Source organism: Camelus bactrianus, chromosome 2 (assembly GCF_048773025.1).
Source record: "Camelus bactrianus isolate YW-2024 breed Bactrian camel chromosome 2, ASM4877302v1, whole genome shotgun sequence".
Classification (NCBI taxonomy): domain Eukaryota; kingdom Metazoa; phylum Chordata; class Mammalia; order Artiodactyla; family Camelidae; genus Camelus; species Camelus bactrianus.
The window spans coordinates 3,383,926-3,407,134 of NC_133540.1; positions in this window are offsets into that span (position 1 = coordinate 3,383,926).

The following is a 23,209-nucleotide window of genomic DNA, read 5'->3' on the forward strand; positions in this document are numbered from 1 at the left end:
CGGGGAAAGGCGGGGGTTTGGCTGGAAACGCAGGTAGCATCTAGTGCCTCCCCATGGACAAGGGAGATAATTAGCGGACTTCCCCCTGCCAGGGAACACCTGTGACACCAGGCATCTTCGTGGAGGGCGGCCCCAAACCTCCCCCACAAAGTCGGCCGTGTTCCGGAATTCTGAGTGTGGGGAGGTTCCGTCTTCTGTCTGCAGCACCCGGGATCTCCTAGGAGCCCTTCGAGTGTCTTCCCCGAGTCCCTCCCAGTGCGGGCTGCCGGGGAAAGGCGGGGGTTGGGCTGGAAACGCAGGTAGCATCTAGTGCCTCCTCATGGACAGGGGAGGTAATTAGCGGACTTCCCCCTGCGAGGGAACACCTGTGACACCAGGAAGTTGCGTGTGGGCGGCCCTAAACCTCACCCACAGTCAGCCCTGTTCCGGAATTCTGAGTGTGGGGAGGTTACGTCTTCTGTCTGCAGCACCCGGGATGTCCTAGGAGCCCTTCGAGTGTCTTCCCCCAGTCCCTCCCAGTGCGGGCTGCCGGGGAAAGGAGGGGGTTGTGCTGGAAACGCAGGTAGCATCTAGTGCCTCCCCATGGACTGGGGAGGTAATTAGCGGACTACCCCTTGCCAGGGAACACCTGTGACACCAGGCAGCTGCGTGGAGGGCGGCCCCGAACCTCCCCCACACAGTCAACCGTGTTCCGGAATTCTGAGTGTGGGGAGGTTCCGTCTTCTGTCTGCAGCACCCGGGATCTCCTAGGAGCCCTTCGAGTGTCTTCCCCGAGTACCTCCCAGTGCGGGCTGCCGGGGAAAGTCGGGGGTTGGGCTGGAAAAGCAGGTAGCATCTAGTGCCTCCCCCTGGACAGGGGAGGTAATTAGCGGACTTCCCCTTGCGAGGGAACACCTGTGACTCAAGGCAGCTGCGTGGAGGGCGGCCCCGAACCTCCCCCACACAGTCAGCCGTGTTCCGGAATTCTGAGTGTGGGGAGGTACCGTCTTCTGTCTGCAGCACCCGGGATCTCCTAGGAGCCCTTCGAGTGTCTTCCCCGAGTCCATCCCAGTGCGGGCTACCGGGGAAAGGCGGGGGTTGGGCTGGAAAAGCAGGTAGCATCTAGTGCCTCCCCCTGGACAGGGGAGGTAATTAACGGACTTCCCCCTGCCAGGGAACACCTGTAACACCAGGCAGCTGCGTGGAGGGCGGCCCCGAACCTCCCCCACACAGTCACCCGTGTTCCGGAATTCTGAGTGTGGGGAGGTTCCGTCTTCTGTCTGCAGCACCCGGGATCTCCTAGGAGCCCTTCGAGTGTCTTCCCCGAGTCCATCTCAGTGCGGGCTACCGGGGAAAGGCGGGTGATGGGCTGGAAAAGCAGGTAGCATCTAGTGCCTCCCCCTGGACAGGGGAGGTAATTAACGGACTTCCCCCTGCCAGGGAACACCTGTGACACCAGGCAGCTGCGTGGAGGGCGGCCCCGAACCTCCCCCACACAGTCACCCGTGTTCCGGAATTCTGAGTGTGGGGGGGTTCCTTCTTCTGTCTGCAGCACACGGGATCTCCTAGGAGCCCTTCGAGTGTCTTCCCCGAGTCCCTCCCAGTGCGGGCTCCCGGGGAAAGGCGGGGGTTTGGCTGGAAACGCAGGTAGCATCTAGTGCCTCCCCATGGACCAGGGAGGTAATTAGCGGACTTCCCCTTGCGAGGGAACACCTGTGACACAAGGCAGCTGCGTGGAGGGCGGCCCCGAACCTCCCCCACACAGTCAGCCGTGTTCCGGAATTCTGAGTGTGGGGAGGTACCGTCTTCTGTCTGCAGCACCCGGGATCTCCTAGGAGCCCTTCGAGTGTCTTCCCCGAGTCCCTCCCAGTGCGGGCTACCCGGGAAAGGCGGGGGTTGGGCTGGAAAAGCAGGTAGCATCTAGTTCCTCCCCATGGACAGGGGAGGTAATTAGCGGACTACCCCCTGCCAGGGAACACCTGTGACACCAGGCAGCTGCGTGGAGGGCGTCCCCGAACCTCCCCCACACAGTCAGCCGTATTCCGGAATTCTGAGTGTGGGGAGGTTCCGTCTTCTGTCTGCAGCACCCGGGTTCTCCTAGGAGCCCTTCGAGTGTCTTCCCGGATTCCCTCCCAGTGCGGGCTGCCGGGGAAAGGCGGGGGTTTGGCTGGAAACGCAGGTAGCATCTAGTGCCTCCCCATGGAGAGGGGAGGTAATTAGCGGAATTCCCCTTGCGAGGGAACACCTGTGACACCAGGCAGCTGCGTGGAGGGCGGCCCCGAACCTCCCCCACACAGTCACCCGTGTTCCGGAATTCTGAGTGTGGGGGGGTTCCTTCTTCTGTCTGCAGCACACGGGATCTCCTAGGAGCCCTTCGAGTGTCTTCCCCGAGTCTCTCCCATTGCGGGCTGCCGGGGAAATGCGGGGGTTGGGCTGGAAATGCAGGTAGCATCTAGTGCCTCCCCCTGGACAGGGGAGGTAATTAGCGGACTTCCCCTTGCGAGGGAACCCCTGTGACACCAGGCAGCTGCGTGGAGGGCGGCTCCGAACCTCCCCCACACAGTCACCCGTGTTCCGGAATTCTGAGTGTGGGGAGGTTCCGTCTTCTGTCTGCAGCACCCGAGATCTCCTAGGAGCCCTTCGAGTGTCTTCACCGAGTCCCTCCCAGTGCGGGCGGCCGGGGAAAGGCGGGGGTTGGGCTGGAAAAGCAGGTAGCATCTAGTGCCTCCTCATGGACAGGGGAGGTAATTAGCGGACTTCCCCCTGCGAGGGAACACCTGTGACACCAGGAAGTTGCGTGGGGGCGGCCCTAAACCTCACCCACACAGTCAGCCCTGTTCCGGAATTCTGAGTGTGGGGAGGTTACGTCTTCTGTCTGCAGCACCCGGGATCTCCTAGGAGCCCTTCGAATGTCTTCCCCCAGTCCCTCCCAGTGCGGGCTGCCGGGGAAAGGAGGGGGTTGTGCTGGAAACGCAGGTAGCATCTAGTGCCTCCCCATGGAGAGGGGAGGTAATTAGCGGAATTCCCCTTGCGAGGGAACACCTGTGACACCAGGCAGCTGCGTGGAGGGCGGCCCCGAACCTCCCCCACACAGTCACCCGTGTTCCGGAATTCTGAGTGTGGGGGGGTTCCTTCTTCTGTCTGCAGCACACGGGAGCTCCTAGGAGCCCTTCGAGTGTCTTCCCCCAGTCCCTCCCAGTGCGGGCTGCCGGGGAAAGGAGGGGGTTGTGCTGGAAACGCAGGTAGCATCTAGTGCCTCCCCATGGACTGGGGAGGTAATTAGCGGACTACCCCCTGCCAGGGAACACCTGTGACACCAGGCAGCTGCGTGGAGGGCGGCCAAGAACCTCCCCCACACAGTCAACCGTGTTCCGGAATTCTGAGTGTGGGGAGGTTCCGTCTTCTGTCTGCAGCACCCGAGATCTCCTAGGAGCCCTTCGAGTGTCTTCCCCGAGTACCTCACAGTGCGGGCTGCCGGGGAAAGTCGGGGGTTGGGCTGGAAAAGCAGGTAGCATCTAGTGCCTCCCCCTGGACAGGGGAGGTAATTAGCGGACTTCCCCTTGCGAGGGAACACCTGTGACACAAGGCAGCTGCGTGGAGGGCGGCCCCGAACCTCCCCCACACAGTCAGCCGTGTTCCGGAATTCTGAGTGTGGGGAGGTACCGTCTTCTGTCTGCAGCACCCGGGATCTCCTAGGAGCCCTTCGAGTGCCTTCCCCGAGTCCATCCCATTGCGGGCTACCGGGGAAAGGCGGGGGTTGGGCTGGAAAAGCAGGTAGCATCTAGTGCCTCCCCCTGGAAAGGGGAGGTAATTAACGGACTTCCCCCTGCCAGGGAACACCTGTGACACCAGGCAGCTGCGTGGAGGGCGGCCCCGAACCTCCCCCACACAGTCACCCGTGTTCCGGAATTCTGAGTGTGGGGAGGTTCTGTCTTCTGTCTGCAGCACCCGGGATCTCCTAGGAGCCCTTCGAGTGTCTTCCCCGAGTACCTCCCAGTGCGGGCTGCCGGGGAAAGTCGGGGGTTGGGCTGGAAAAGCAGGTAGCATCTAGTGCCTCCCCCTGGACAGGGGAGGTAATTAGCGGACTTCCCCTTGCGAGGGAACACCTGTGACACAAGGCAGCTGCGTGGAGGGCGGCCACGAACCTCCCCCACACAGTCAGCCGTGTTCCGGAATTCTGAGTGTGGGGAGGTTCCGTCTTCTGTCTGCAGCACCCGGGTTCTCCTAGGAGCCCTTCGAGTGTCTTCCCCGAGTCCCTCCCAGTGCGGGCTGCCGGGGAAAGGCGGGGGTTTGGCTGGAAACGCAGGTAGCATCTAGTGCCTCCCCATGGACCAGGGAGGTAATTAGCGGACTTCCCCTTGCGAGGGAACACCTGTGACACAAGGCAGCTGCGTGGAGGGCGGCCCCGAACCTCCCCCACACAGTCAGCCGTGTTCCGGAATTCTGAGTGTGGGGAGGTTCCGTCTTCTGTCTGCAGCACCCGGGTTCTCCTAGGAGCCATTCGAGTGTCTTCCCCCAGTCCCTCCCAGTGCGGGCTGCCGGGGAAAGGCGGGGGTTGGGCTGGAAAAGCAGGTAGCATCTAGTGCCTCCCCATGGACAAGGGAGATAATTAGCGGACTTCCCCTTGCCAGGGAACACCTGTGACACCAGGCATCTTCGTGGAGGGCGGCCCCAAACCTCCCCCACACAGTCGGCCGTGTTCCGGAATTCTGAGTGTGGGGAGGTTCCGTCTTCTGTCTGCAGCACCCGGGATCTCCTAGGAGCCCTTCGAGTGTCTTCCCCGAGTCCCTCCCAGTGCGGGCTGCCGGGGAAAGGCGGGGGTTGGGCTGGAAACGCAGGTAGAATCTAGTGCCTCCTCATGGACAGGGAAGGTAATTAGCGGACATCACCCTGCCAGGGAACACCTGTGACACCAGGCAGCTGCGTGGAGGGCGGCTCTGAACCTCCCCCTCACAGTCATTCGTGTTCCGGATTTCTGAGTGTGGGGGGGTTCCTTCTTCTGTCTGCAGCACACGGGATCTCCTAGGAGCCCTTCGAGTGTCTTCCCCGAGTCCCTCCCAGTGCGGGCTCCCGGGGAAAGGCGGGGGTTTGGCTGGAAACGCAGGTAGCATCTAGTGCCTCCCCATGGAGAGGGGAGGTAATTAGCGGAATTCCCCTTGCGAGGGAACACCTGTGACACCAGGCAGCTGCGTGGAGGGCGGCCCCGAACCTCCCCCACACAGTCACCCGTGTTCCGGAATTCTGAGTGTGGGGGGGTTCCTTCTTCTGTCTGCAGCACACGGGATCTCCTAGGAGCCCTTCGAGTGTCTTCCCCGATTCCCTCCCAGTGCGGGCTGCCGGGGAATGTCGGGGGTTGGGCTGGAAAAGCAGGTAGCATCTAGTGCCTCCCCCTGGACAGGGGAGGTAATTAGCGGACTTCCCCTTGCGAGGGAACACCTGTGACACAAGGCAGCTGCGTGGAGGGCGGCCCCGAACCTCCCCCACACAGTCAGCCGTGTTACGGAATTCTGAGTGTGGGGAGGTACCGTCTTCTGTCTGCAGCACCCGGGATCTCCTAGGAGCCCTTCGAGTGTCTTCCCCGAGTACCTCCCAGTGCGGGCTGCCGGGGAAAGTCGGGGGTTGGGCTGGAAAAGCAGGTAGCATCTAGTGCCTCCCCCTGGACAGGGGAGGTAATTAGCGGACTTCCCCTTGCGAGGGAACACCTGTGACACAAGGCAGCTGCGTGGAGGGCGGCCCCGAACCTCCCCCACACAGTCAGCCGTGTTCCGGAATTCTGAGTGTGGGGAGGTACCGTCTTCTGTCTGCAGCACCCGGGATCTCCTAGGAGCCCTTCGAGTGTCTTCCCCGAGTCCATCCCAGTGCGGGCTACCGGGGAAAGGCGGGGGTTGGGCTGGAAAAGCAGGTAGCATCTAGTGCCTCCCCCTGGACAGGGGAGGTAATTAACGGACTTCCCCCTGCCAGGGAATACCTGTGACACCAGGCAGCTGCGTGGAGGGCGGCCCCGAACATCCCCCACACAGTCACCCGTGTTCCGGAATTCTGAGTGTGGGGAGGTTCCGTCTTCTGTCTGCAGCACCCGGGATCTCCTAGGAGCCCTTCGAGTGTCTTCCCCGAGTCCCTCCCTGTGCGGGATACCGGGGAAAGGCTGGGGTTGGGCTGGAAAAGCAGGTAGCATCTAGTTCCTCCCCATGGACAGGGGAGGTAATTAGCGGACTACCCCCTGCCAGGGAACACCTGTGACACCAGGCAGCTGCGTGGAGGGCGGCCCCGAACCGCCCCAACACAGTCAGCCGTGTTCCGGACTTTTGAGTGTGGGGAGGTTCCGTCTTCTGTCTGCAGCACCCGGGTTCTCCTAGGAGCCCTTTGAGTGTCTTCCCCGAGTCCATCCCAGTGCGGGCTGCCGGGGAAAGGCGGGGGTTTGGCTGGAAACGCAGGTAGCTTCTAGTGCCTCCCCATGGACCAGGGAGGTAATTAGCGGACTTCCCCTTGCGAGGGAACACCTGTGACACAAGGCAGCTGCGTGGAGGGCGGCCCCGAACCTCCCCCACACAGTCAGCCGTGTTCCGGAATTCTGAGTGTGGGGAGGTTCCGTCTTCTGTCTGCAGCACCCGGGTTCTCCTAGGAGCCATTCGAGTGTCTTCCCCCAGTCCCTCCCAGTGCGGGCTGCCGGGGAAAGGCGGGGGTTGGGCTGGAAAAGCAGGTAGCATCTAGTGCCTCCCCATGGACAAGGGAGATAATTAGCGGACTTCCCCCTGCCAGGGAACACCTGTGACACCAGGCATCTTCGTGGAGGGCGGCCCCAAACCTCCCCCACACAGTCGGCCGTGTTCCGGAATTCTGAGTGTGGGGAGGTTCCGTCTTCTGTCTGCAGCACCCGGGATCTCCTAGGAGCCCTTCGAGTGTCTTCCCCGAGTCCCTCCCAGTGCGGGCTGCCGGGGAAAGGCGGGGGTTGGGCTGGAAACGCAGGTAGAATCTAGTGCCTCCTCATGGACAGGGGAGGTAATTAGCGGACATCACCCTGCCAGGGAACACCTGTGACACCAGGCAGCTGCGTGGAGGGCGGCTCTGAACCTCCCCCTCACAGTCACTCGTGTTCCGGATTTCTGAGTGTGGGGGGGTTCCTTCTTCTGTCTGCAGCACCCGGGATCTCCTAGGAGCCCTTCGAGTGTCTTCCCCGAGTCCCTCCCAGTGCGGGCTCCCGGGGAAAGGTGGGGGTTTGGCTGGAAACGCAGGTAGCATCTAGTGACTCCCCATGGAGAGGGGAGGTAATTAGCGGAATTCCCCTTGCGAGGGAACACCTGTGACACCAGGCAGCTGCGTGGAGGGCGGCCCCGAACCTCCCCCACACAGTCACCCGTGTTTCGGAATTCTGAGTGTGGGGGGGTTCCTTCTTCTGTCTGCAGCACACGGGATCTCCTAGGAGCCCTTCGAGTGTCTTCCCCGAGTCCCTCCCAGTGCGGGCTGCCGGGGAATGTCGGGGGTTTGGCTGGAAAAGCAGGTAGCATCTAGTGCCTCCCCCTGGACAGGGGAGGTAATTAGCGGACTTCCCCTTGCGAGGGAACACCTGTGACACAAGGCAGCTGCGTGGAGGGCGGCCCCGAACCTCCCCCACACAGTCAGCCGTGTTACGGAATTCTGAGTGTGGGGAGGTACCGTCTTCTGTCTGCAGCACCCGGGATCTCCTAGGAGCCCTTCGAGTGTCTTCCCCGAGTACCTCCCAGTGCGGGCTGCCGGGGAAAGTCGGGGGTTGGGCTGGAAAAGCAGGTAGCATCTAGTGCCTCCCCCTGGACAGGGGAGGTAATTAGCGGACTTCCCCTTGCGAGGGAACACCTGTGACACAAGGCAGCTGCGTGGAGGGCGGCCCCGAACCTCCCCCACACAGTCAGACGTGTTCCGGAATTCTGAGTGTGGGGAGGTACCGTCTTCTGTCTGCAGCACCCGGGATCTCCTAGGAGCCCTTCGAGTGTCTTCCCCGAGTCCATCCCAGTGCGGGCTACCGGGGAAAGGCGGGGGTTGGGCTGGAAAAGCAGGTAGCATCTAGTGCCTCCCCCTGGACAGGGGAGGTAATTAACGGACTTCCCCCTGCCAGGGAACACCTGTGACACCAGGCAGCTGCGTGGAGGGCGGCCCCGAACCTCCCCCACACAGTCACCCGTGTTCCGGAATTCTGAGTGTGGGGAGGTTCCGTCTTCTGTCTGCAGCACCCGGGATCTCCTAGGAGCCCTTCGAGTGTCTTCCCCGAGTCCATCCCAGTGCGGGCTACCGGGGAAAGGCGGGGGTTGGGCTGGAAAAGCAGGTAGCATCTAGTTCCTCCCCATGGACAGGGGAGGTAATTAGCGGACTACCCCCTGCCAGGGAACACCTGTGACACCAGGCAGCTGCGTGGAGGGCGGCCCCGAACCTCCCCCACACAGTCACCCGTGTTCCGGAATTCTGAGTGTGGGGGGGTTCCTTCTTCTGTCTGCAGCACACGGGATCTCCTAGGAGCCCTTCGAATGTCTTCCCCGAGTCCCTCCCAGTGCGGGCTGCCGGGGAAAGGCGGGGGTTGGGCTGGAAAAGCAGGTAGCATCTAGTGCCTCCCCCTGGACAGGGGAGGTAATTAGCGGACTTCCCCTTGCGATGGAACCCCTGTGACACCAGGCAGCTGCGTGGAGGGCGGCTCCGAACCTCCCCCACACAGTCATACGTGTTCCGGAATTCTGAGTGTGGGGGGGTTCCTTCTTCTGTCTGCAGCACACGGGATCTCCTAGGAGCCCTTCGAGTGTCTTCCCCCAGTCCCTCCCAGTGCGGGCTGCCGGGGAAAGGCGGGGGTTGGGCTGGAAAAGCAGGTAGCATCTAGTGCCTCCCCATGGACAGGGGAGGTAATTAGCGGACTACCCCCTGCCAGGGAACACCTGTGACACCAGGCAGCTGCGTGGAGGGCGGCCCCGAACCTCCCCCACACAGTCAGCCGTGTTCCAGAATTCTGAGTGTGGGGAGGTTCCGTCTTCTGTCTGCAGCACCCGGGTTCTCCTAGGAGCCCTTCGAGTGTCTTCCCCGAGTCCCTCCCAGTGCGGGCTGCCGGGGAAAGGCGGGGGTTTGGCTGGAAACGCAGGTAGCATCTAGTGCCTCCCCATGGACAAGGGAGATAATTAGCGGACTTCCCCCTGCCAGGGAACACCTGTGACACCAGGCAACTTCGTGGAGGGCGGCCCCAAACCTCCCCCACAAAGTCGGCCGTGTTCCGGAATTCTGAGTGTGGGGAGGTTCCGTCTTCTGTCTGCAGCACCCGGGATCTCCTAGGAGCCCTTCGAGTGTCTTCCCCGAGTCCCTCCCAGTGCGGGCTGCCGGGGAAAGGCGGGGGTTGGGCTGGAAACGCAGGTAGCATCTAGTGCCTCCTCATGGACAGGGGAGGTAATTAGCGGACTTCCCCCTGCGAGGGAACACCTGTGACACCAGGAAGTTGCGTGTGGGCGGCCCTAAACCTCACCCACAGTCAGCCCTGTTCCGGAATTCTGAGTGTGGGGAGGTTACGTCTTCTGTCTGCAGCACCCGGGATGTCCTAGGAGCCCTTCGAGTGTCTTCCCCCAGTCCCTCCCAGTGCGGGCTGCCGGGGAAAGGAGGGGGTTGTGCTGGAAACGCAGGTAGCATCTAGTGCCTCCCCATGGACTGGGGAGGTAATTAGCGGACTACCCCTTGCCAGGGAACACCTGTGACACCAGGCAGCTGCGTGGAGGGCGGCCCCGAACCTCCCCCACACAGTCAACCGTGTTCCGGAATTCTGAGTGTGGGGAGGTTCCGTCTTCTGTCTGCAGCACCCGGGATCTCCTAGGAGCCCTTCGAGTGTCTTCCCCGAGTACCTCCCAGTGCGGGCTGCCGGGGAAAGTCGGGGGTTGGGCTGGAAAAGCAGGTAGCATCTAGTGCCTCCCCCTGGACAGGGGAGGTAATTAGCGGACTTCCCCTTGCGAGGGAACACCTGTGACTCAAGGCAGCTGCGTGGAGGGCGGCCCCGAACCTCCCCCACACAGTCAGCCGTGTTCCGGAATTCTGAGTGTGGGGAGGTACCGTCTTCTGTCTGCAGCACCCGGGATCTCCTAGGAGCCCTTCGAGTGTCTTCCCCGAGTCCATCCCAGTGCGGGCTACCGGGGAAAGGCGGGGGTTGGGCTGGAAAAGCAGGTAGCATCTAGTGCCTCCCCCTGGACAGGGGAGGTAATTAACGGACTTCCCCCTGCCAGGGAACACCTGTAACACCAGGCAGCTGCGTGGAGGGCGGCCCCGAACCTCCCCCACACAGTCACCCGTGTTCCGGAATTCTGAGTGTGGGGAGGTTCCGTCTTCTGTCTGCAGCACCCGGGATCTCCTAGGAGCCCTTCGAGTGTCTTCCCCGAGTCCATCTCAGTGCGGGCTACCGGGGAAAGGCGGGTGATGGGCTGGAAAAGCAGGTAGCATCTAGTGCCTCCCCCTGGACAGGGGAGGTAATTAACGGACTTCCCCCTGCCAGGGAACACCTGTGACACCAGGCAGCTGCGTGGAGGGCGGCCCCGAACCTCCCCCACACAGTCACCCGTGTTCCGGAATTCTGAGTGTGGGGGGGTTCCTTCTTCTGTCTGCAGCACACGGGATCTCCTAGGAGCCCTTCGAGTGTCTTCCCCGAGTCCCTCCCAGTGCGGGCTCCCGGGGAAAGGCGGGGGTTTGGCTGGAAACGCAGGTAGCATCTAGTGCCTCCCCATGGACCAGGGAGGTAATTAGCGGACTTCCCCTTGCGAGGGAACACCTGTGACACAAGGCAGCTGCGTGGAGGGCGGCCCCGAACCTCCCCCACACAGTCAGCCGTGTTCCGGAATTCTGAGTGTGGGGAGGTACCGTCTTCTGTCTGCAGCACCCGGGATCTCCTAGGAGCCCTTCGAGTGTCTTCCCCGAGTCCCTCCCAGTGCGGGCTACCCGGGAAAGGCGGGGGTTGGGCTGGAAAAGCAGGTAGCATCTAGTTCCTCCCCATGGACAGGGGAGGTAATTAGCGGACTACCCCCTGCCAGGGAACACCTGTGACACCAGGCAGCTGCGTGGAGGGCGTCCCCGAACCTCCCCCACACAGTCAGCCGTATTCCGGAATTCTGAGTGTGGGGAGGTTCCGTCTTCTGTCTGCAGCACCCGGGTTCTCCTAGGAGCCCTTCGAGTGTCTTCCCGGATTCCCTCCCAGTGCGGGCTGCCGGGGAAAGGCGGGGGTTTGGCTGGAAACGCAGGTAGCATCTAGTGCCTCCCCATGGAGAGGGGAGGTAATTAGCGGAATTCCCCTTGCGAGGGAACACCTGTGACACCAGGCAGCTGCGTGGAGGGCGGCCCCGAACCTCCCCCACACAGTCACCCGTGTTCCGGAATTCTGAGTGTGGGGGGGTTCCTTCTTCTGTCTGCAGCACACGGGATCTCCTAGGAGCCCTTCGAGTGTCTTCCCCGAGTCCCTCCCATTGCGGGCTGCCGGGGAAATGCGGGGGTTGGGCTGGAAATGCAGGTAGCATCTAGTGCCTCCCCCTGGACAGGGGAGGTAATTAGCGGACTTCCCCTTGCGAGGGAACCCCTGTGACACCAGGCAGCTGCGTGGAGGGCGGCTCCGAACCTCCCCCACACAGTCACCCGTGTTCCGGAATTCTGAGTGTGGGGAGGTTCCGTCTTCTGTCTGCAGCACCCGAGATCTCCTAGGAGCCCTTCGAGTGTCTTCACCGAGTCCCTCCCAGTGCGGGCGGCCGGGGAAAGGCGGGGGTTGGGCTGGAAAAGCAGGTAGCATCTAGTGCCTCCTCATGGACAGGGGAGGTAATTAGCGGACTTCCCCCTGCGAGGGAACACCTGTGACACCAGGAAGTTGCGTGGGGGCGGCCCTAAACCTCACCCACACAGTCAGCCGTGTTCCGGAATTCTGAGTGTGGGGAGGTTACGTCTTCTGTCTGCAGCACCCGGGATCTCCTAGGAGCCCTTCGAATGTCTTCCCCCAGTCCCTCCCAGTGCGGGCTGCCGGGGAAAGGAGGGGGTTGTGCTGGAAACGCAGGTAGCATCTAGTGCCTCCCCATGGAGAGGGGAGGTAATTAGCGGAATTCCCCTTGCGAGGGAACACCTGTGACACCAGGCAGCTGCGTGGAGGGCGGCCCCGAACCTCCCCCACACAGTCACCCGTGTTCCGGAATTCTGAGTGTGGGGGGGTTCCTTCTTCTGTCTGCAGCACACGGGAGCTCCTAGGAGCCCTTCGAGTGTCTTCCCCCAGTCCCTCCCAGTGCGGGCTGCCGGGGAAAGGAGGGGGTTGTGCTGGAAACGAGGGTAGCATCTAGTGCCTCCCCATGGACTGGGGAGGTAATTAGCGGACTACCCCCTGCCAGGGAACACCTGTGACACCAGGCAGCTGCGTGGAGGGCGGCCAAGAACCTCCCCCACACAGTCAACCGTGTTCCGGAATTCTGAGTGTGGGGAGGTTCCGTCTTCTGTCTGCAGCACCCGAGATCTCCTAGGAGCCCTTCGAGTGTCTTCCCCGAGTACCTCACAGTGCGGGCTGCCGGGGAAAGTCGGGGGTTGGGCTGGAAAAGCAGGTAGCATCTAGTGCCTCCCCCTGGACAGGGGAGGTAATTAGCGGACTTCCCCTTGCGAGGGAACACCTGTGACACAAGGCAGCTGCGTGGAGGGCGGCCCCGAACCTCCCCCACACAGTCAGCCGTGTTCCGGAATTCTGAGTGTGGGGAGGTACCGTCTTCTGTCTGCAGCACCCGGGATCTCCTAGGAGCCCTTCGAGTGCCTTCCCCGAGTCCATCCCATTGCGGGCTACCGGGGAAAGGCGGGGGTTGGGCTGGAAAAGCAGGTAGCATCTAGTGCCTCCCCCTGGAAAGGGGAGGTAATTAACGGACTTCCCCCTGCCAGGGAACACCTGTGACACCAGGCAGCTGCGTGGAGGGCGGCCCCGAACCTCCCCCACACAGTCACCCGTGTTCCGGAATTCTGAGTGTGGGGAGGTTCTGTCTTCTGTCTGCAGCACCCGGGATCTCCTAGGAGCCCTTCGAGTGTCTTCCCCGAGTACCTCCCAGTGCGGGCTGCCGGGGAAAGTCGGGGGTTGGGCTGGAAAAGCAGGTAGCATCTAGTGCCTCCCCCTGGACAGGGGAGGTAATTAGCGGACTTCCCCTTGCGAGGGAACACCTGTGACACAAGGCAGCTGCGTGGAGGGCGGCCACGAACCTCCCCCACACAGTCAGCCGTGTTCCGGAATTCTGAGTGTGGGGAGGTTCCGTCTTCTGTCTGCAGCACCCGGGTTCTCCTAGGAGCCATTCGAGTGTCTTCCCCCAGTCCCTCCCAGTGCGGGCTGCCGGGGAAAGGCGGGGGTTGGGCTGGAAAAGCAGGTAGCATCTAGTGCCTCCCCATGGACAAGGGAGATAATTAGCGGACTTCCCCCTGCCAGGGAACACCTGTGACACCAGGCATCTTCGTGGAGGGCGGCCCCAAACCTCCCCCACACAGTCGGCCGTGTTCCGGAATTCTGAGTGTGGGGAGGTTCCGTCTTCTGTCTGCAGCACCCGGGATCTCCTAGGAGCCCTTCGAGTGTCTTCCCCGAGTCCCTCCCAGTGCGGGCTGCCGGGGAAAGGCGGGGGTTAGGCTGGAAACGCAGGTAGCATCTAGTGCCTCCTCATGGACAGGGGAGGTAATTAGCGGACATCACCCTGCCAGGGAACACCTGTGACACCAGGCAGCTGCGTGGAGGGCGGCTCTGAACCTCCCCCTCACAGTCACCCGTGTTCCGGATTTCTGAGTGTGGGGGGGTTCCTTCTTCTGTCTGCAGCACACGGGATCTCCTAGGAGCCCTTCGAGTGTCTTCCCCGAGTCCCTCCCAGTGCGGGCTGCCGGGGAAAGGCGGGGGTTGGGCTGGAAAAGCATTTAGCATCTAGTTCCTCCCCATGGACCGGGGAGGTAATTAGCGGACTACCCCCTGCCAGGGAACACCTGTGACACCAGGCAGGTGCGTGGAGGGCGGCCCCGAACCTCCCCCACATAGTCAGCCGTATTCCGGAATTCTGAGTGTGGGGAGGTTCCGTCTTCTGTCTGCAGCACCCGGGTTCTCCTAGGAGCCCTTCGAGTGTCTTCCCCGAGTCCCTCCCAGTGCGGGCTGCCGGGGAAAGGCGGGGGTTTGGCTGGAAACGCAGGTAGCATCTAGTGCCTCCCCATGGAGAGGGGAGGTAATTAGCGGAATTCCCCTTGCGAGGGAACACCTGTGACACCAGGCAGCTGCGTGGAGGGCGGCCCCGAACCTCCCCCACACAGTCACACTTGTTCCGGAATTCTGAGTGTGGGGTGGTTCCTTCTTCTGTCTGCAGCACACGGGATCTCCTAGGAGCCCTTCGAGTGTCTTCCCCCAGTCCCTCCCAGTGCGGGCTGCCGGGGAAAGGAGGGGGTTGTGCTGGAAACGCAGGTAGCATCTAGTGCCTCCCCATGGACTGGGGAGGTAATTAGCGGACTACCCACTGCCAGGGAACACCTGTGACACCAGGCAGCTGCGTGGAGGGCGGCCCGGAACCTCCCCCACACAGTCACCCGTGTTCCGGAATTCTGAGTGTGGGGGGGTTCCTTCTTCTGTCTGCAGCCCACGGGATCTCCTAGGAGCCCTTCGAGTGTCTTCCCCGAGTCCCTCCCAGTGCGGTCTCCCGGGGAAAGGAGGGGGTTGGGCTGGAAAAGCAGGTAGCATATAGTGCCTCCCCATGGACAGGGGAGGTAATTAGCGGACTACCCCCTGCCAGGGAACACCTGTGACACCAGGCAGCTGCGTGGAGGGCGGCCCCGAACCTCCCCCACACAGTCAGCCGTGTTCCAGAATTCTGAGTGTGGGGAGGTTCCGTCTTCTGTCTGCAGCACCCGTGTTCTCCTAGGAGCCCTTCGAGTGTGTTCCCCGAGTCCCTCCCTGTGCGGGCGGCCGGGGAAATGCGGGGGTTGGGCTGGAAACGCAGGTAGCATCTAGTGCCTCCCCATGGACAGGGGAGGTAATTAGCGGACTACCCCCTGCCAGGGAACACCTGTGACACCAGGCAGCTGCGTGGAGGGCGGCCCCGAACCTCCCCGACACAGTCAGCCGTGTTCCGGAATTCTGAGTGTGGGGAGGTTCCGTCTTCTGTCTGCAGCACCCAGGTTCTCCTAGGAGCCCTTCGAGTGTCTTCCCCGAGTCCCTCCCATTGCGGGCTGCCGGGGAAAGGCGGGGGTTTGGCTGGAAACGCAGGTAGCATCTAGTGCCTCCCCATGGACCAGGGAGGTAATTAGCGGACTTCCCTTTGCGAGGGAACACCTGTGACACCAGGCAGCTGCGTGGAGGGCGGCCCCGAACCTCCCCCACACAGTCAGCCGTGTTCCGGAATTCTGAGTGTGGGGAGGTTCCGTCTTCTGTCTGCAGCACCCGGGTTCTCCTAGGAGACATTCGAGTGTCTTCCCCCAGTCCCTCCCAGTGCGGGCTGCCGGGGAAAGGCGGGGGTTGGGCTGGAAAAGCAGGTAGCATCTAGTGCCTCCCCATGGACAAGGGAGATAATTAGCGGACTTCCCCCTGCCAGGGAACACCTGTGACACCAGGCATCTTCGTGGAGGGCGGCCCCAAACCTCCCCCACACAGTCGGCCGTGTTCCGGAATTCTGAGTGTGGGGAGGTTCCGTCTTCTGTCTGCAGCACCCGGGATCTCCTAGGAGCCCTTCGAGTGTCTTCCCCGAGTCCCTCCCAGTGCGGGCTGCCGGGGAAAGGCGGGGGTTGGGCTGGAAAAGCAGGTAGCATCTAGTTCCTCCCCATGGACCGGGGAGGTAATTAGCGGACTACCCCCTGCCAGGGAACACCTGTGACTCCAGGCAGCTGCGTGGAGGGCGGCCCCGAACCTCCCCCACACAGTCAACCGTGTTCCGGAATTCTGAGTGTGGGGAGGTTCCGTCTTCTGTCTGCAGCACCCGGGATCTCCTAGGAGCCCTTCGAGTGTCTTCCCCGAGTCCCTCCCAGTGCGGGCTGCCGGGGAAAGGCGGGGGTTGGGCTGGAAAAGCAGGTAGCATCTAGTGCCTCCCCCTGGACAGGGGAGGTAATTAGCGGACATCCCCCTGCCAGGGAACACCTGTGACACCAGGCAGCTGCGTGGAGGGCGGCCCCGAACCTCCCCCACACAGTCAGCCGTGTTCCAGAATTCTGAGTGTGGGGAGGTTCCGTCTTCTGTCTGCAGCACCCGGGTTCTCCTAGGAGCCCTTCGAGTGTCTTCCCCGAGTCCCTCCCAGTGCGGGCTGCCGGGGAAAGGCGGGGGTTTGGCTGGAAACGCAGGTAGCATCTAGTGCCTCCCCATGGACAGGGGAGGTAATTAGCGGACTTCCCCTTGCGAGGGAACACCTGTGACACCAGGAAGCTGCGTGGGGGGCGGCCATAAACCTCCCCCACACAGTCATCCGTGTTCCGGACTTCTGAGTGTGGGGAGGTTCCGTCTTCTGTCTGCAGCAAACGTGTTCTCCTAGGAGCCCTTCGAGTGTGTTCCCCGAGTCCCTCCCTGTGCGGGCGGCCGGGGAAAGGCGGGGGTTGGGCTGGAAACGCAGGTAGCATCTAGTGCCTCCCCATGGACAGAGGAGGTAATTAGCCGACTACCCCTTGCCAGGGAACACCTGTGACACCAGGCAGCTGCGTGGAGGGCGGCCAAGAACCTCCACCACACAGTCAGCCGTGTTCCGGAATTCTGAGTGTGGGGAGGTTCCGTCTTCTGTCTGCAGCACCCAGGTTCTCCTAGGAGCCCTTCGAGTGTCTTCCCCGAGTCCCTCCCAGTGCGGGCTGCCGGGGAAAGGCGGGGGTTTGGCTGGAAACGCAGGTAGCATCTAGTGCCTCCCCATGGACCAGGGAGGTAATTAGCGGACTTCCCTTTGCGAGGGAACACCTGTGACACAAGACAGCTGCGTGGAGGGCGGCCCCGAACCTCCCCCACACAGTCAGCCGTGTTCCGGAATTCTTAGTGTGGGGAGGTTCCGTCTTCTGTCTGCAGCACCCGGGTTCTCCTAGGAGCCATTCGAGTGTCTTCCCCCAGTCCCTCCCAGTGCGGTCTGCCGGGGAAAGGCGGGGGTTGGGCTGGAAAAGCAGGTAGCATCCAGTGCCTCCCCATGGACAAGGGAGATAATTAGCGGACTTCCCCCTGCCAGGGAACACCTGTGACACCAGGCATCTTCGTGGAGGGCGGCCCCAAACCTCCCCCACACAGTCGGACGTGTTCCGGAATTCTGAGTGTGGGGAGGTTCCGTCTTCTGTCTGCAGCACCCGGGATCTCCTAGGAGCCCTTCGAGTGTCTTCCCCGAGTCCCTCCCAATGCGGGCTGCCGGGGAAAGGCGGGGGTTGGGCTGGAAACGCAGGTAGCATCTAGTGCCTCCTCATGGACAGGGGAGGTAATTAGCGGACATCCCCCTGCCAGGGAACACCTGTGACACCAGGAAGTTGCGTGGGTGCGGCCCAAAACCTCACCCACACAGTCAGCCCTGTTCCGGAATTCTGAGTGTGGGGAGGTTACGTCTTCTGTCTGCAGCACCCGGGATCTCCTAGGAGCCCTTCGAGTGTCTTCCCCCAGTCCCTCCAAGTGCGGGCTGCCGGGGAAAGGAGGGGGTTGTGCTGGAAACGCAGGTAGCATCTAGTGCCTCCCCATGGACTGGGGAGGTAATTAGCGGACTACCCCCTGCCAGGGAACACCTGTGACACCAGGCAGCTGCGTGGAGGGCGGCCCCGAACCTCCCCCACACAGTCAGCCGTGTTCCGGAATTCTGAGTGTGGGGAGGTACCGTCTTCTGTCTGCAGCACCCGGGATCTCCTAGGAGCCCTTCGAGTGTCTTCCCCGAGTACCTCCCAGTGCGGGCTGCCGGGGAAAGTCGGGGGTTGGGCTGGAAAAGCAGGTAGCATCTAGTGCCTCCCCCTGGACAGGGGAGGTAATTAGCGGACTTCCCCCTGCGAGGGAACACCTGTGACACCAGGAAGTTGCGTGGGGGCGGCCCTAAACCTCACCCACAGTCAGCCCTGTTCCGGAATTCTGAGTGTGGGGAGGTTACGTCTTGTGTCTGCAGCACCCGGGATCTCCTAGGAGCCCTTCGAGTGTCTTCCCCCAGTCCCTCCCAGTGCGGGCTGCCGGGGAAAGAGGGGGTTGTGCTGGAAACGCAGGTAGCATCTAGTGCCTCCCCATGGAATGGGGAGGTAATTAGCGGACTACCCCCTGCCAGGGAACACCTGTGACACCAGGCAGCTGCGTGGAGGGCGGCCCCGAAACTCCCCCACACAGTCAGCCGTGTTCCGGAATTCTGAGTGTGGGGAGGTACCGTCTTCTGTCTGCAGCACCCGGGATCTAATAGGAGCCCTTCGAGTGTCTTCCCCGAGTCCATCACAGTGCGGGCTACCGGGGAAAGGAGGGGGTTTGGCTGGAAAAGCAGGTAGCATCTAGTGCCACCCCCTGGACAGGGGAGGTAATTAACGGACTTCCCCCTGCCAGGGAACACCTGTGACACCAGGCAGCTGCGTGGAGGGCGGCCCCGAACCTCCCCCACACAGTCACCCGTGTTCCGGAATTCTGAGTGTGGGGAGGTTCCGTCTTCTGTCTGCAGCACCCGGGATCTCCTAGGAGCCCTTCGAGTGTCTTCCCCGAGTACCTCCCAGTGCGGGCTGCCGGGGAAAGGCGGGGGTTGGGCTGGAAAAGCAGGTAGCATCTAGTGCCTCGCCCTGGACAGGGGAGGTAATTAGCGGACTTCCCCTTGCGAGGGAACACCTGTGACACAAGGCAGCTGCGTGGAGGGCGGCCCCGAACCTCCCCCACACAGTCAGCCGTGTTCCGGAATTCTGAGTGTGGGGAGGTACCGTCTTCTGTCTGCAGCACCCGGGATCTCCTAGGAGCCCTTCGAGTGTCTTCCCCGAGTCCATCCCAGTGCGGGCTACCGGGGAAAGGCGGGGGATGGGCTGGAAAATCAGGTAGCATCTAGTGCCTCCCACTGGACAGGGGAGGTAATTAACGGACTTCCCCCTGCCAGGGAACACCTGTGACACCAGGCAGCTGCGTGGAGGGCGGCCCCGAACCTCCCCTACACAGTCACCCGTGTTCCGGAATTCTGAGTGTGGGGGGGTTCCTTCTTCTGTCTGCAGCACACGGGATCTCCTAGGAGCCCTTCGAGGGTCTTCCCCGAGTCCCTCCCAGTGCGGGCTGCCGGGGAAAGGCGGGGGTTGGGCTGGAAAAGCAGGTAGCATCTAGTGCCTCCCCCTGGACAGGGGAGGTAATTAGCGGACTACCCCCTGCCAGGGAACACCTGTGACACCAGGCAGCTGCGTGGAGGGCGGCCCCGAACCTCCCCCACACAGTCAGCCGTGTTCCAGAATTCTGAGTGTGGGGAGGTTCCGTCTTCTGTCTGCAGCACCCGGGTTCTCCTAGGAGCCCTACGAGTGTCTTCCCCGAGTCCCTCCCAGTTTGGGCTGCCGGGGAAAGGCGGGGGTTTGGCTGGAAACGCAGGTAGCATCTAGTGCCTCCCCATGGACAGGGGAGGTAATTAGCGGACTTCCCCTTGCGAGGGAACACCTGTGACACCAGGAAGCTGCGTGGGGGGCGGCCCTAAACCTCCCCAACACAGTCATCCGTGTTCCGGAATTCTGAGTGTGGGGAGGTTCCGTCTTCTGTCTGCAGCACCCGGGTTCTCCTAGGAGCCCTTCGAGTGTCTTCCCCCAGTCCCTCCCAGTGCGGGCTACCAGGGAAAAGCGGGGGTTGGGCTGGAAAAGCAGGTAGCATCTAGTGCCTCCCCCTGGACAGGGGAGGTAATTAGCGGACTTCCCCCTGCCAGGGAACACCTGTGACACCAGGCAGCTGCGTGGAGGGCGGCCCCGAACCTCCCCCACACAGTCACCCGTGTTCCGGAATTCTGAGTGTGGGGAGCTTCCGTCTTCTGTCTGCAGCACCCGGGATCTCCTAGGAGCCCTTCGAGTGTCTTCACCGAGTCCCTCCCAGTGCGGGCGGCCGGGGAAAGGCGGGGGTTGGGCTGGAAACGCAGGTAGCATCTAGTGCCTCCTCATGGACAGGGGAGGTAATTAGCGGACTTCCCCCTGCGAGGGAACAGTGTGACACCAGGAAGTTGCGTGGGGGCGGCCATAAACCTCACCCACACAGTCAGCCCTGTTCCGGAATTCTGAGTGTGGGGAGGTTACGTCTTCTGTCTGCAGCACCCGGGATCTCCTAGGAGCCCTTCGAGTGTCTTCCCCCAGTCCCTCCCAGTGCGGGCTGCCGGGGAAAGGAGGGGGTTGTGCTGGAAACGCAGGTAGCATCTAGTGCCTTCCCATGGACTGGGGAGGTAATTAGCGGACTACCCCCTGCCAGGGAACACCTGTGACACCAGGCAGCTGCGTGGAGGGCGGCCCCGAACATCCCCCACACAGTCAACCGTGTTCCGGAATTCTGAGTGTGGGGAGGTTACGTCTTCTGTCTGCAGCACCCGGGATCTCCTAGGAGCCCTTCGAGTGTCTTCCCCGAGTCCCTCCCAGTGCGGGCTGCCGGGGAAAGGAGGGGGTTGGGCTGGAAAAGCAGGTAGCATCTAGTGCCTCCCCATGGACAGGGGAGGTAATTAGCGGACTACCCCCTGCCAGGGAACACCTGTGACACCAGGCAGCTGCGTGGAGGGCGGCCCCGATCCTCCCCCACACAGTCAGCCGTGTTCCAGAATTCTGAGTGTGGGGAGGTTCCGTCTTCTGTCTGCAGCACCCGGGTTCTCCTAGGAGCCCTTCGAGTGTCTTCCCCGAGTCCCTCCCAGTGCGGGCTGCCGGGGAAAGGCGGGGGTTTGGCTGGAAACGCAGGTAGCATCTAGTGCCTCCCCATGGACAGGGGAAGTAATTAGCGGAATTCCCCTTGCGAGGGAACCCCTGTGACACCAGGCAGCTGCGTGGAGGGCGGCTCCGAACCTCCCCCACACAGTCATACGTGTTCCGGAATTCTGAGTGTGGGGGGGTTCCTTCTTCTGTCTGCAGCACACGGGATCTCCTAGGAGCCCTTCGAGTGTCTTCCCCCAGTCCCTTCCAGTGCGGGCTGCCGGGGAAAGGCGGGGGTTGGACTGGAAAAGCAGGTAGCATCTAGTGCCTCCCCATGGACAGGGGAGGTAATTAGCGGACTACCCCCTGCCAGGGAACACCTGTGACACCAGGCAGCTGCGTGGAGGGCGGCCCCGAACCTCCCCCACACAGTCAGCCGTGTTCCAGAATTCTGAGTGTGGGGAGGTTCCGTCTTCTGTCTGCAGCACCCGGGTTCACCTAGGAGCCCTTCGAGTGTCTTCCCCGAGTCCCTCCCAGTGCGGGCTGCCGGGGAAAGGCGGGGGTTGGGCTGGAGACGCAGGTAGCATCTAGTGCCTCCCCATGGACAGGGGAGGTAATTAGCGGACTTCCCCTTGCGAGGGAACACCTGTGACACCAGGAAGCTGCGTGGGGGGCGGCCCTAAACCTCCCCCACACAGTCATCCGTGTTCCGGAATTCTGAGTGTGGGGAGGTTCCGTCTTCTGTCTGCAGCACCCGGGTTCTCCTAGGAGCCCTTCGAGTGTCTTCCCCGAGTCCCTCCCAGTGCGGGGTGCCGGGGAAAGGCGGGGGTTTGGCTGGAAACGCAGGTAGCATCTAGTGCCTCCCCATGGACAGGGGAGGTAATTAGCGGACTTCCCCTTGCGAGGGAACACCTGTGACACCAGGAAGCTGCGTGGGGGGCGGCCCTAAACCTCCCCCACACAGTCATTCGTGTTCCGGAATTCTGAGTGTGGGGAGGTTCCGTCTTCTGTCTGCAGCACCCGTGTTCTCCTAGGAGCCCTTCGAGTGTGTTCCCCGAGTCCCTCCCTGTGCGGGCGGCCCGGGAAAGGCGGGGGTTGGGCTGGAAACGCAGGTAGCATCTAGTGCCTCCCCATGGACAGGGGAGGTAATTAGCGGACTACCCCCTGCCAGGGAACACCTGTGACACCAGGCAGCTGCGTGGAGGGCGGCCCCGAACCTCCCCCACACAGTCAGCCGTGTTCCGGAATTCTGAGTGTGGGGAGGTTCCGTCTTCTGTCTGCAGCACCCGGGTTCTCCTAGGAGCCATTCGTGTGTCTTCCCCCAGTCCCTCCCAGTGCGGGCTGCCGGGGAATGGCGGGGGTTGGGCTGGAAAAGCAGGTAGCATCTAGTGCCTCCCCATGGACAAGGGAGATAATTAGCGGACTTCCCCCTGCCAGGGAACACCTGTGACACCAGGCATCTTCGTGGAGGGTGGCCCCAAATCTCCCCCACACAGTCGGCCGTGTTCCGGAATTCTGAGTGTGGGGAGGTTCCGTCTTCTGTCTGCAGCACCCGGGATCTCCTAGGAGCCCTTCGAGTGTCTTCCCCGAGTCCCTCCCAGTGCGGGCTGCCGGGGAAAGGCAGGGGTTGGGCTGGAAACGCAGGTAGCATCTAGTGCCTCCTCATGGACAGGGGAGGTAATTAGCGGACATCACCCTGCCAGGGAACACCTGTGACACCAGGCAGCTGCGTGGAGGGCGTCTCTGAACCTCCCCCTCACAGTCACCCGTGTTCCGGATTTCTGAGTGTGGGGGGGTTCCTTCTTCTGTCTGCAGCACACGGGATCTCCTAGGAGCCCTTCGAGTGTATTCCCCGAGTCCCTCCCAGTGCGGGCTGCCGGGGAAAGGCGGGGGTTGGGCTGGAAAAGCAGGTAGCATCTAGTTCCTCCCCATGGACAGGGGAGGTAATTAGCGGACTACGCCCTGCCAGGGAACACCTGTGACACCAGGCAGCTGCGTGGAGGGCGGCCCCGAACCTCCCCCACACAGTCAGCCGTATTCCGGAATTCTGAGTGTGGGGAGGTTCCGTCTTCTGTCTGCAGCACCCGGGTTCTCCTAGGAGCCCTTCGAGTGTCTTCCCCGAGTCCCTCCCAGTGCGGGCTGCCGGGGAAAGGCGGGGGTTTGGCTGGAAACGCAGGTAGCATCTAGTGCCTCCCCATGGAGAGGGGAGGTAATTAGCGGAATTCCCCTTGCGAGGGAACACCTGTGACACCAGGCAGCTGCGTGGAGGGCGGCCCCGAACCTCCCCCACACAGTCACCCGTGTTCCGGAATTCTGAGTGTGGGGGGGTTCCTTCTTCTGTCTGCAGCACACGGGATCTCCTAGGAGCCCTTCGAGTGTCTTCCCCGAGTCCCTCTCAGTGCGGGCTGCCGGGGAAAGGCGGGGGTTGGGCTGGAAAAGCAGGTAGCATCTAGTGCCTCCTCCTGGACAGGGGAGGTAATTAGCGGATTTC